Genomic DNA, 9,189 nt, shown 5'->3' with positions numbered 1-9,189 from the left:
ATCTGAATTATACGAGAGCCGACCAGGGGAAACACAAATTATGCAGTCAAGTTTCCCACATTTGGGGAAATCGCAGGAGCAGCACACCCAGATTGCAATGGGTGAGCCTTTCCCTGGGAGAAGCACCTTCCTGATCATAGTATCTCACCTGGCAGGTAAGTAGGAGTTGGGCTAGTGCTGGGGAGGGTCGCTGCTCGGGTACCCCCCTGTCAAGTGAAGGAGATCCAACTGAGGCAGCACAAGGGAACTCTCGAAAGAAGAACAAGGCTAGAGGAAGATCTGAGACAAAGAAATCTGACTTTTACCAGAGCTGACCAGAGGAAAGCACAAACACAGTACCCCACTACCACCAGGAAACATTAACGCCACTGCATCCTTGCTGCTTTCTCATGTGGAAGTCTATTTAATGTGAAAACAAGGTGATATCTAATTAGCACACAGAAAAGAAAATTAAGTGAATTTTTGAAAGAAAACAATACTGTCAATATACTATTAAAACAAATTAAAATGGTAAAAGTTATTGTACTTTAAGTAAAAATAAAAGAGCAAAAATATCAATCCCAGTTTTGGATTACTTTAATTAACAAAAAAAATGCATATAGCAGAGGATAGTTTCAATCTTTCTACCTCTGGGTTATGGGCCCAGCATGCTTCCATTGCAGTACTCTGCTGCACATGTAAGTGCAAGAGATCCTGAAGCACTCACTCATCATGGGAAAGTACCAATGTGTTTCTTCATTGGTTGATGGCAGAAACATCTTACAAAAACACTCCAGATTATTGACTTTTTAAAGTTTTTCTAGGAAACGTTCTAGATGATTGTTTATTAGCCTTTGTCAGTATGTAATTTTGCAAAGTGTCGCTGTGGCGCAATCAGTTAGTGTGTATGGCTATTAACCAAAAGGTTGGTGGTTCAATCCCACCCAGGGATGTAATTGACTTTGTTATCAGATTTTGGTGATCTTTAAGTAGACAAGTCAAAATTTCAAACCCCCTGTTATGGTGTTAGGTATTTAGACTTCTCTGATGTAATCAGAGTTAGATTTGATTCAGTGATTTTATAAAAACAGCTAGGAAGCACAATTTAGCAGTGGGTTGCAAAGAAAAAGAAATATGCTGGCAAAAAAAATCCAATTGAGTGATTAAACAGCTCTTGGATGGTTTTTCACCTATTACTAAATTAAACTTGCTTCATTGGAAAGGCAGCAAGATGCATCCTCATTTCAATATCTACTGAAATAATACAGGTTGACACCAGGAAACATTAACGCCACTGCATCCTTGCTGCTTTCTCATGTGGAAGTCTGTTTAATGTGAAAACAAGGTGATATCTAATTAGCACACAGGTAAGGAATTAAGAAAATCTTTATTAAAGGGTGAAGATGTTTCTCACAAAATCGTTGCCCCAATGCATCATTGAAATTCAAGCTGGAAAGATGATTTTAATATATCACTTGTACATTTTGTATTGCTCTTCTGGTGACAATGTAGTTTGTTTTTGTCAATTACCATTTTAATAATCGGGTAAAGAAAATTAATTGGATTTTTGAAAGAAAACAATACTGTCAATATACTATTAAAACAAATTAAAATGGTAAAAGTTATTGTACTTTAAGTAAAAATAAAAGAGCAAAAATATCAATCCCAGTTTTGGATTACTTTAATTAACAAAAAAAAATGCATATAGCAGAGGATAGTTTCAATCTGCCTACCTCTGGGTTATGGACCCAGCATGCTTCCATTACAGTACTCTGCTGCACATGTAAGTGCAAGAGGTCCTGAAGCACTCACTTATCATGGGAAAGTTCCAATGTGTTTCTTTATTGGTTGATGGAAGAAACATCTTACAAAAACTCTCCACATTATTGACTTTTTAAAATGTTTCTAGGAAACGTTCTAGATGAATGCTTATTAGCATTTGTCAGTATGTACTTTTGCAAAGTGTCGCTGTGGCGCAATCAGTCTGTGTGTATGGTTATTAACTAAAAGGTTGGTGGTTCAATCCCACCCAGGGACGTAATTGACCTTGTTATCAGATTTTGGTGATCTTTAAGTAGACAAGTCAAAATTTCAAACCCCCTTTTATGGTGTAGGGTACCTGGCCTTCTCTGATGTAATCAGAGTTAGATTTGATTCAGTGATTTTATAAAAACAGCTAGGAAGCACAATTTAGCAGTGAGTTGCAGAGAAAAAGAAATATGCTGGCAAAAAAATCCAATTGAGTGATTAAACAGCTCTTCATTTTCTGGCTTTATTTTTATGCTAACAAATTTGTTCTCTGAAAAGTGTCCACAAAGCCAAGTCTCTGATTAACACCTTTGTAGGGATGGTTTTTCACCTATTACTAAATTAAACTTGCTTCATTGGAAAGGCAGCAAGATGCATCCTCATTTCAATGTCTACTGAAATAATACAGGTTGACACCAGGAAACATTAACGCCACTGCATCCTTGCTGCTTTCGCATGTGGAAGTCTGTTTAATGTGAAAACAAGGTGATATCTAATTAGCACACAGGTAAGGAATTAAGAAAATCTTTATTTAAGGGTGAAGATGTTTCTCACAAAATCGTTGCCCCAATGCATCATTGAAATTCAAGCTGGAAAGATGATTTTAATATATCACTTGTACATTTTGTATTGCTCTTCTGGTGACAATGTAGTTTGTTTTTGTCAATTACCATTATAAAAATAGGGTAAAGAAAATTAAGTGGATTTTTGAAAGAAAACAATACTGTCAATATACTATTAAAACAAATTAAAATGGTAAAAGTTATTGTACTTTAAAGTAAAAATAAAAGAGCAAAAATATCAATCCCAGTTTTGGATTACTTTAATTAACAATAAAAAATGCATATAGCAGAGGATAGTTTCAATCTGCCTACCTCTGGGTTATGGGCCCAGCATGTTTCCAATGCAGTACTCTGCTGCACATGTAAGTGCAAGAGATCCTGAAGCACTCACTCATCATGGGAAAGTACCAATGTGTTTCTTCGTTGGTTGATGGAAGAAACATCTTACAAAAACTCTCCAGATTATTGACTTTTTAAAGTTTTTCTAGGAATCGTTCTAGATGAATGCTTATTAGCCTTTGTCAGTATGAAAGTTTGCAAAGTGTCTCTGTGGCGCAATCGGTTAGTGTGTTTGGTTATTAATCAAAGGGTTGGTGGTTCAATCCCACCCAGGGATGTAATTGACCTTATTATCAGATTTTGGTGATCTTTAAGTAGACTAGTCAAAATTTCAAACCCCCTCTTATGGTGTAGGGTACCTGGCCTTCTCTGATGTAATCAGAGTTAGATTTGATTAAGTGATTTTATAAAAAAACAGCTAGGAAGCACAATTTAGCAGTGGGTTGCAGAGAAAAAGAAATATGCTGGCAGAAAAATCCAATTGAGTGATTAAACTGCTCTTCATTTTCTGGCTTTATTTTTATGCTAACTAATTTGTTCTCTGAAAAGTGTCCACAAAGCCAAGTGTCTGATTAACATCTTTGTAGGGATGGTTTTTCACCTATTACTAAATTAAACTTGCTTCATTGGAAAGGCAGCAAGATGCATCCTCATTTCAATATCTACGGAAATAATACAGGTTGACACCAGGAAACATTAACGCCACTGCATCTTTGCTGTTTTCTCATGTGGAAGTCTGTTTAATGTGAAAACAAGGTGATATCTAATTAGCACACAGGTAAGGAATTAAGAAAATCTTTATTTAAGGGTGAAGATGTTTCTCACAAAATCGTTGCCCCAATGCATCATTGAAATTCAAGCTGGTAAGATGATTTTAATATATCACTTGTACATTTTGTATTGCTCTTCTGGTGACAATGTAGTTTGTTTTTGTCAATTACCATTTTAATAATCGGGTAAAGAAAATTAATTGGATTTTTGAAAGAAAACAATACTGTCAATATACTATTAAAACAAATTAAAATGGTAAAAGTTATTGTACTTTAAGTAAAAATAAAAGAGCACAAATATCAATCCCAGTTTTGGATTACTTTAATTAACAAAAAAAATGCATATAGCAGAGGATAGTTTCAATCTGCCTACCTCTGGGTTATGGACCCAGCATGCTTCCATTACAGTACTCTGCTGCACATGTAAGTGCAAGAGATCCTGAAGCACTCACTCATCATGGGAAAGTACCAATGTGTTTCTTCATTGGTTGATGGAAGAAACATCTTACAAAAACTCTCCAGATTATTGACTATTTAAAGTTTTTATAGGAAACGTTCTAGATGAATGCTTATTAGCCTTTGTCAGTAAGTACTTTTGCAAAGTGTCGCTGTGGCGCAATCAGTTAGTGTGTATGGCTATTAACCAAAAGGTTGGTGGTTCAACCTCACCCAGGGACGTAATTGACCTTGTTATCAGATTTTGTTGATCTTTAAGTAGACAAGTCAAAATTTCGAAAACCCCTGTTATGGTGTAGGGCAGGCATTCCCAACCGCGGTCCTCAAGGCACACCAACAGTGCAGGTTTTAGTGATATCCAGGCTTCAGCACAGATGGTTAAATCAAAATAACTGAGGTACTAATTAAGTCACCTGTGTTCAAGCCTGGATTTCACTAAAACCAGGACTGTTAGTGTGCCTTGAGGACCGTGGTTGGGAAACACTGGTGTAGGGTACCTGGCCTTCTCTGATGTAATCAGAGTTAGATTTGATTCGGTGATTTTATAAAAACAGCTAGGAAGCACAATTTAGCAGTGGGTTGCAGAGAAAAAGAAATATGCTGGCAAAAAAATCCAATTGAGTGATTAAACAGCTCTTCATTTTCTGGCTTTATTTTTATGCTAACAAATTTGTTCTCTGAAAAGTGTCCACAAAGCCAAGTATCTGATTAACATCTTTGTAGGGATGGTTTTTCACCTATTACTAAATTAAACTTGCTTCATTGGAAAGGCAGCAAGATGCATCCTCATTTCAATATCTACTGAAATAATACAGGTTGACACCAGGAAACATTAACGCCACTGCATCCTTGCTGCTTTCTCATGTGGAAGTCTGTTTAATGTGAAAACAAGGTGATATCTAATTAGCACACAGGTAAGGAATTAAGAAAATCTTTATTTAAGGGTGAAGATTTTTCTCACAAAATCGTTGCCCCAATGCATCATTGAAATTCAAGCTGGAAAGATGATTTTAATATATCACTTGTACATTTTGTATTGCTCTTCTGGTGACAATGTAGTTTGCTTTTGTCAATTACCATTTTAATAATCGGGTAAAGAAAATTAATTGGATTTTTGAAAGAAAACAATACTGTCAATATACTATTAAAACAAATTAAAATGGTAAAAGTTATTGTACTTTAAGTAAAAATAAAAGAGCAAAAATATCAATCCCAGTTTTGGATTACTTTAATTAACAAAAAAAATGCATATAGCAGAGGATAGTTTCAATCTGCCTACCTCTGGGTTATGGACCCAGCATGCTTCCATTACAGTACTCTGCTGCACATGTAAGTGCAAGAGATCCTGAAGCACTCACTCATCATGGGAAAGTACCAATGTGTTTCTTCATTGGTTGATGGAAGAAACATCTTACAAAAACTCTCCACATTATTGACTTTTTAAAATGTTTCTAGGAATCGTTCTAGATGAATGCTTATTAGTCTTTGTCAGTATGTACTTTTGCAAAGTGTCGCTGTGGCGCAATCAGTTAGTGTGTAAGGCTATTAACCAAAAGGTTGGTGGTTCAATCCCACCCAGGGACTTAATTGACCTTGTTATCAGATTTTGGTGATCTTTAAGTAGACAAGTCAAAATTTCAAACCCCCTGTTATGGTGTAGGGTACCTGGCCTTCTCTGATGTAATCAGAGTTAGATTTGATTTAGTGATTTTATAAAAACAGCTAGGAAGCACAATTTAGCAGTGAGTTGCAGAGAAAAAGAAATATGCTGGCAAAAAAATCCAATTGAGTGATTAAACAGCTCTTCATTTTCTGGCTTTATTTTTATGCTAACAAATTTGTTCTCTGAAAAGTGTCCACAAAGCCAAGTCTCTGATTAACATCTTTGTAGGGATGGTTTTTCACCTATTACTAAATTAAACTTGCTTCATTGGAAAGGCAGCAAGATGCATCCTCATTTCAATGTCTACTGAAATAATACAGGTTGACACCAGGAAACATTAACGCCACTGCATCCTTGCTGCTTTCGCATGTGGAAGTCTGTTTAATGTGAAAACAAGGTGATATCTAATTAGCACACAGGTAAGGAATTAAGAAAATCTTTATTTAAGGGTGAAGGTGTTTCTCACAAAATCGTTGCCCCAATGCATCATTGAAATTCAAGCTGGAAAGATGATTTTAATATATCACTTGTACATTTTGTATTGCTCTTCTGGTGACAATGTAGTTTGTTTTTGTCAATTACCATTATAATAATAGGGTAAAGAAAATTAAGTGGATTTTTGAAAGAAAACAATACTGTCAATATACTATTAAAACAAATTAAAATGGTAAAAGTTATTGTACTTTAAGTAAAAATAAAAGAGCAAAAATATCAATCCCAGTTTTGGATTACTTTAATTAACAATAAAAAATGCATATAGCAGAGGATAGTTTCAATCTGCCTACCTCTGGGTTATGGGCCCAGCATGCTTTCATTGCAGTACTCTGCTGCACATGTAAGTGCAAGAGATCCTGAAGCACTCACTCATCATGCGAAAGTACCAATGTGTTTCTTCATTGGTTGCTGGAAGAAACATCTTACAAAAACTCTCCAGATTATTGATTTTTTAAAGTTTTTCTAGGAAACGTTCTAGATGAATGCTTATTAGTCTTTGTCAGTATGTACTTTTTGCAAAGTGTCTCTGTGGCGCAATCGGTTAGTGTGTTCAGCTATTAATCAAAAGGTTGGTGGTTCAATCCCTCCCAGGGACATAATTGACCTTGTGATCAGATTTTGGTGATATTTAAGTAGACAAGTCAAAATTGCAAACCCCCTGTTATGGTGTAGGGTACCTGGCCTTCTCTGATGTAATCAGGGTTAGATTTGATTAAGTGATTTTATTAAAAAACAGCTAGGAAGCACAATTTAGCAGTGGGTTGCAGAGAAAAAGAATAATGCTGGCAGAAAAATCCAATTGAGTGATTAAACAGCTCTTCATATTCTGGCTTTATTTTTATGATAACAAATTTGTTCTCTGAAAAGTGTCCACAAAGCCAAATATCTGATTAACATCTTTGTAGGGATGGTTTTTCACCTATTACTAAATTAAACTTGCTTCATTGGAAAGGCAGCAAGATGCATCCTCATTTCAATATCTACGGAAATAATACAGGTTGACACCAGGAAACATTAACGCCACTGCATCTTTACTGTTTTCTCATGTGGAAGTCTGTTTAATGTGAAAACAAGGTGATATCTAATTAGCACACAGGTAAGGAATTAAGAAAATCTTTATTTAAGGGTGAAGATGTTTCTCACAAAATCGTTGCCCCAATGCATCATTGAAATTCAAGCTGGAAAGATGATTTTAATATATCACTTGTACATTTTGTATTGCTCTTCTGGTGACAATGTAGTTTGTTTTTGTCAATTACCATTTTAATAATCGGGTAAAGAAAATTAAGTGGATTTTTGAAAGAAAACAATACTGTCAATATACTATTAAAACAAATTAAAATGGTAAAAGTTATTGTACTTTAAGTAAAAATAAAAGAGCAAAAATATCAATCCCAGTTTTGGATTACGTTAATTAACAAAAAAAAAATGCATATAGCAGAGGATAGTTTCAATCTGCCTACCTCTGGGTTATGGACCCAGCATGCTTCCATTACAGTACTCTGCTGCACATGTAAGTGCAGAAGATCCTGAAGCACTCACTCATCATGGGAAAGTACCAATGTGTTTCTTCATTGGTTGATGGAAGAAACATCTTACAAAAACTCTCCACATTATTGACTTTTTAAAATGTTTCTAGGAATCGTTCTAGATGAATGCTTATTAGCCTTTGTCAGTATGTACTTTTGCAAAGTGTCGCTGTGGCGCAATCAGTTAGTGTGTAAGGCTATTAACCAAAAGGTTGGTGGTTCAATCCCACCCAGGGACTTAATTGACCTTGTTATCAGATTTTGGTGATCTTTAAGTAGACAAGTCAAAATTTCAAACCCCCTGTTATGGTGTAGGCTACCTGGCCTTCTCTGATGTAGTTAGATTTGATTCAGTGATTTTATAAAAACAGCTAGGAAGCACAATTTAGCAGTGGGTTGCAGAGAAAAAGAAATATGCTGGCAGAAAAATCCAATTGAGTGATTAAACAGCTCTTCATTTTCTGGCTTTATTTTTATGCTAACTAATTTGTTCTCTGAAAAGTGTCCACAAAGCCAAGTATCTGATTAACATATTTGTAGGGATGGTTTTTCATCTATTACTAAATTAAACTTGCTTCATTGGAAAGGCAGCAAGATGCATCCTCATTTCAATATCTACTGAAATAATACAGGTTGACACCAGGAAACATTAACGCCACTGCATCCTTGCTGCTTTCTCATGTGGAAGTCTGTTTAATGTGAAAACAAGGTGATATCTAATTAGCACACAGGTAAGGAATTAAGAAAATCTTTATTTAAGGGTGAAGATGTTTCTCACAAAATCGTTGCCCCAATGCATCATTGAAATTCAAGCTGGAAAGATGATTTTAATATATCACTTGTACATTTTGTATTGCTCTTCTGGTGACAATGTAGTTTGTTTTTGTCAATTACCATTTTAATAATAGGGTAAAGAAAATTAAGTGGATTTTTGAAAGAAAACAATACTGTCAATATACTATTAAAACAAATTAAAATGGTAAAAGTTATTGTACTTTAAGTAAAAATAAAAGCTAAAATATCAATCCCAGTTTTGGATTACTTTAATGAACAAAAAAAAATGCATATAGCAAAGGATAGTTTCAATCTGCCTACCTCTGGGTTATGGACCCAGCATGCTTCCATTGCAGTACTCTGCTGCACATGTAAGTGCAAGAGATCCTGAAGCACTCACTCATCATGCGAAAGTACCAATGTGTTTCTTCATTGGTTGCTGGAAGAAACATCTTACAAACACTCTCCAGATTATTGACTTTTTAAAGTTTTTCTAGGAAACGTTCTAGATGAATGCTTATTAGTCTTTGTCAGTATATACTTTTTGCAAAGTGTCTCTGTGGCGCAATCGGTTAGTGTGTTCAGCTATTAAT

At 35.3% G+C, this 9,189-nt stretch overlaps 1 non-coding gene across 1 annotated transcript; it reads right to left on the bottom strand.

Moving 5' to 3' along the window:
- On the bottom strand, positions 1-163 carry LOC135031750 (U1 spliceosomal RNA). The gene has a single exon (XR_010227395.1). It is a non-coding gene; the product is annotated as a U1 spliceosomal RNA (small nuclear RNA).
- Between the last annotated feature and the right edge of the window lie 9,026 nt (positions 164-9,189).

The sequence above is a fragment of the Pseudophryne corroboree genome, unplaced genomic scaffold (genome assembly GCF_028390025.1).
Source record: "Pseudophryne corroboree isolate aPseCor3 unplaced genomic scaffold, aPseCor3.hap2 scaffold_526, whole genome shotgun sequence".
NCBI lineage: Eukaryota > Metazoa > Chordata > Amphibia > Anura > Myobatrachidae > Pseudophryne > Pseudophryne corroboree.
The sequence above is the reverse complement of the archived record's forward strand: the minus strand, read 5'-3'. Positions and strand labels throughout refer to the sequence as shown.